This window comes from Parasteatoda tepidariorum, chromosome 3 (genome assembly GCF_043381705.1).
Source record: "Parasteatoda tepidariorum isolate YZ-2023 chromosome 3, CAS_Ptep_4.0, whole genome shotgun sequence".
Lineage (NCBI taxonomy): Eukaryota > Metazoa > Arthropoda > Arachnida > Araneae > Theridiidae > Parasteatoda > Parasteatoda tepidariorum.
Window position 1 is genome coordinate 7,016,543 of NC_092206.1, and position 5,238 is coordinate 7,021,780.

Below are 5,238 nucleotides of genomic sequence, written 5' to 3' on the forward strand. Positions count from 1 at the left end.
AAAAATATATATATTTATAATAAAAATTGTAATTTAAGGTACAAAACAGATTTGTCATAGATAAATAAAAAAATACATATTAAATAATTGCATTTAAAATGATATAGGCTCAATTAACAGGCTACAGGGTGCATAGATAAATCTCTCAACAAAAAATAAGCACCTTTAAAGTACTTTTTGAGCACTCAAAAAATATTTTTAAGCACTATATACATTAACAAAATGCAAAATAATTTTCAAAGATCTAACATAATCATGATAAAACAACTAGCTTCAGCCAAAGAAATCTTTCCTTGATCAGGGTGCATAGCCAAATCTTTCAACAAAAAATAGGCACCTTTTAAGCACTCAAAAAACATTTTTAAAAGCACTATACACCTTAACAAAATGCAAAATAACTTATTTCAAAGACTATTCTTTTGATTATATTAGCCAACATAAAAAGATTGAAAGATTTTTTGGTTTGATTTTAGAAAGTAGAAAATGAAGCCTGAAATTGAGAATATCTTGCAAAATGCCGCAGAGTTGCACATGAGGGTGCAATGAACTCACTGAACCCAGTTCAGTGGACGCACATACGGACTCTCAAGTATTTCATCAAACATGTTAAATGATTGGCACTATCATACGTTACGGACCGACGGTACGCCAAAATGGATTGTGGTTGAATGAATTGTGAAAACGTTGAATAGAACACTGTGAAAATCACTCTTTTGCATAATATGCAGCAAAAATCGTCATGGTAAAGGGGAAAACATCTTTTCAAAAAGGGGATAATAAAACAAAGTGGTGTGCTATTTGGCGCAATATAATTGTCTGCTTGGCGCTGGATTAATGACAAATAGTGCCTATCAGTCAAGCAAAAACTCTTATTTCTTAGAGGGTTGTTTGTTTTGCCCTGGTGTCTTATTGCAGGAGCTTCATGAGCTAACTGGAAAATGAAGTGATAGATTTAAGTCCTCCTAAAAAACGGAAGAAGAAATCTTACATAAGTAAAGCTGAGACAGAAATAATATTGAACATTTATAAAACAGAAGTGCATTCAAAACCAGATGTTCCAATCATTGATGTGGCTGACCATGCGGTTTCTGCATCGGGAGTTAGCACAGCTTCTGTCTTCAGAATTATTAAAGAATATAAAAGGGATCACCGAAGAAGACTAAATCTCGTAAAACTCTTTTGGATGACATTGACGATTACGACAAAAAAGCTGTAAGAAGAAAAGTTCATGATTTTTTCCGTCGTAACGAAATTCAACAAACAAAGTTCTCAAAGCTGTGGACGATGATTCTAATTTACCAAACTTTAAAAGAACGACATTTTATTCCGTGTTAAAAAAATTAGGCTTCACACATACTTCCCTTAGAAAAATAACGATAACAGTTTAATACAAATGCAGTTCCTTCAAATATATTTTTAAATCAATCGATGAAATATAAAACTATTTTAAATATTAATCAACTTTTAATAAATAAAAAAAAAAATTATAATTATGAAAATAAAGAGTATTTTTTTAAACATATTCTTTCAATTCTATACGACTTTTACGATGAAATTATAAAAGTTGTTTAGCATAGATATTTAAGCAAAATATAATAAAAGTAATTTAATTTTAACTTAAAAAATACAATAAAACTATTCTCAAAATAAAATTATGTGTTTACTGAAACAATTAGAAACGTATTTACATGTAAATATTTTAATTTTGCGCTTTCTTATCTAACTTTAAGGTATCAAAAACCGAATATCATTTTCGTTTTTCTGTAAAAATGAAAGCTCTGTCGATTCAAACGAAATTGCCGATTCAGCGAAGAAACCCCATAAGCAGAATATTTTCAAATGTTCTGCAACAGGACTTATTAATTTATACAAATGCTCTGCATGCATTTCATTGCGAAAAAAAGTCAACTTTACGTTAAAATACTATATTTTCACTTATTAAAATACAGGATTATACACAGATACACTGCATTATTTTTTAAACCAAGGCAAACATTCTTGATTTGTTACTTTTTCAATCACTTTTNATAAAACTATTTTAAATATTAATCAACTTTTAATAAATAAAAAAAAAATTATAATTATGAAAATAAAGAGTATTTTTTTAAACATTCTTTCAATTCTATACGACTTTTACGATGAAATTATAAAAGTTGTTTAGCATAGATATTTAAGCAAAATATAATAAAAGTAATTTAATTTTAATTTAAAAAATACAATAAAACTATTCTCAAAATAAAATTATGTGTTTACTGAAACAATTAGAAACGTATTTACATGTAAATATTTTAATTTTGCGCTTTCTTATCTAACTTTAAGGTATCAAAAACCGAATATCATTTTCGTTTTTCTATGAAAATGAAAGCTCTGTCGATTCAAACGAAATTGCCAATTCAGCAAAGAAACTGTTGGCGATCAAATAGCAACCCTTATAATTACTTCCACTATCAGTTCTCGTTGAACATACTATAGATTTGGTAGTAAATTTAGTCCACTATATAAAAAAATTCCAAAAATTTCTATTACGATCTTACTGATATAAAACTTATACTACTCTATTATATTCTTCGAGTGAATTTGTAACAAACCAGAAATGTAATAGCATCTTCAGCAAGGTTAAATTTCAGCTCATAGAACTCACCTCTAAGTCCAGCAATTTTAGCTTTAGAAATCCGATTTAAATATTTGCTAGACTTCTCTACCATAACTTGTATTTAAAATTAAAGGTAAATATTAACGATCCACTACACCTTCTAGATAAATAGTCGTACACCTATGCTCTGTCAGTTTTCAACTTTACTTATAAAGAGGAACATTTTTAGAAATAAACATTTTGTGAATGGGCCACAGAATGGCCTTAATACCCACCTGGATTGACCTCTGTTTAGCCTGACTAAATGTAGGTATTATGTGTATTCTCAGCTATCAAACTACAAGGTTTTTTGTTTCAGAATATAGCAGAGCCTTCCAGTGTATAAAAACAAATTTTATTGAAAATCCATTTACTTACTGGCAAAATCCAGTAGTCTACAGGAAAATCTAGTAGATTTGACAGCTATGACTACTAGGAATTATAAAATAAAATCTAACAATAATTGAATTGAAAAAAAAATAAACTTTTTTAACTTAACTGCTCGCCACAGCTAGTTTGTTAAAACTAAAAATTTCCCATTTATCAAAGAGAGAAGCTTTCAATGACACATACCCGCACTGATCTCTCTGCTGATTAAGTATCACTCATTTAGCTAGCTCAAGTGACCAAACATTTGAGCTAAATAAATTATAATGGCTTATAAGCCAATAAAATTTATTTTCTAATAAAATAACTTCATTAATGGACAGGACAGTAACAGCCACAATCAAAATTCGAACTTTCAATGACATTGATTTTCTAATAAAATAACTTCACTATCGGACAAAATAGTTGCTGTCACAATAAAAATTTGAACTTTCAATAAAATTGATTTTCTAATAAAATAACTTCACGACAAAAGAGTTCCTGTCACAATAAAAATTTGAACTTTCAACGAAATTGAATCTCTAATAAAATAACTTCATTACTGGACAAAACAGTTGCTGTCACAATAAAACTTTGAACTTTCAATCCCAAAATCTGTTGCAGCATACTTATGTTTTTAGCAAGAAATGAATTGTAACAAAAACTTTCATTATAGCAATTAAAACTTCTATTCTTATTTTATATTATTTAATGAGAATATAGTTTTTTTTTCATATTTGTTTTTAATCTAAAAAAATACTTTAGAATAATTTTATAACTGTGTAAAGTTATTTACAGAATTTTAATTTTTTTTTCTTTTTTAACATAAAAGAAATACATCATAAAATTATCATATATAAAAGCTATATCCTTTCCTTAGTGTTATTTTAAGTGATCAAATCAGCATATATACATATATATAATATATATAGGCACAAATACATATGAAAAAGAAGGCATGTCTTTAGTTTTGGAACATATCTCTAGACTTGGAACTTTAAAAAAGAAAAAGATATAAAATTTTAATTCTTTATCCATTTATTGATAAATCAATTGCTAACTGTATTTTTATTTTCTTTCCCTAATCATAAAATATTTACCTTACATATAAATATAAAAAGGATTAATATTTTAAATTGGGAGTTGGGACCAGTTTTAAGCAGAAAAAATAAAAATACCCTTATATCTTTCAAATTCCTGTAACACAACAATAATTGTAAGTAGATTAAATTCTTTGCATTAGTACTCCATATAAATGTATCAGATTTATATTTTACACCTTTACTGTAAAAAGGCTTGATTTTCTACAGTTCATTTAAATCATGCATTTTTTGTTATAACCATTCCTACAGTATTTGTCCCTAATCAAATAACTTTTACTGAATTATTAATTTTATCTTATTTTATTAAGAGGATTTTCTAGATAAATTAAAATGTGAACATTTCTGGAGCTACTTGCATGTAGGCTTAAATATCAACTACAAGAAAACATTCATGCCTTGTGAAAATGAAAATCAATACCTCTTTACTCTAATAGATGCAACTGCTCAAATATAAAGCTTATACATTAATTTAGGTTTTACTCTAAATTTCCAGAATTATGCAAAATTGGGTTTTATTAATCAATTACTAATCTTAAAAAAAAAAATTTAGTCCCTTAATTAGGCTCTAGAAATCGACGAACTTAAAGCATAAAAACATTTACTATGTAAATATAACAAAACCACAGTACTCAAAAGTTTTACCTTAGTAAAGTAAATGAGCTTTTAAAAGCAAAGATAAAATGTTAGTTTTACACAAATATTAATAATAAATATGTTTAACCCCACAGAAAAATTTTGCGGTAACAGTAACGCATATATCTGCGCATGACCGTAGTTTAGCCCAGATTAATGGGAGTTTGTTTTTATTTATAATAATTCATTAAATCACAACACGTGGATAATTTATGGCTTACAACAATTACCGATAAATAATAATATTTATAGAAATGACTTAAATTTTGATTTAGATGAAATAAAGTGTCAACATAAGTTGATACGAAGTTTTTTTGAGGAATAAAAGCTTCCATTTTAAAAAAAATATCACAGTAGAAAATAACATAACGTAAATTTTTTTCATTTTATATCAATTCTTGATAATAAATTAAGTTTTAGAGCATTTGTCTTTACTTTTTAACTAAAAAAGTTCAGGTGAACTGAATTAAAATTTTTCTGTTAAATTTCTTACACTGTAAGAAA

General features: G+C 27.0%; 1 protein-coding gene across 1 annotated transcript in view; it reads left to right on the forward strand.

Moving 5' to 3' along the window:
- The window catches only part of LOC107455484 (uncharacterized), a 383,034-nt gene that overhangs the window by 24,143 nt on the left and 353,653 nt on the right, over positions 1-5,238 (forward strand). The window lies entirely within an intron of this gene.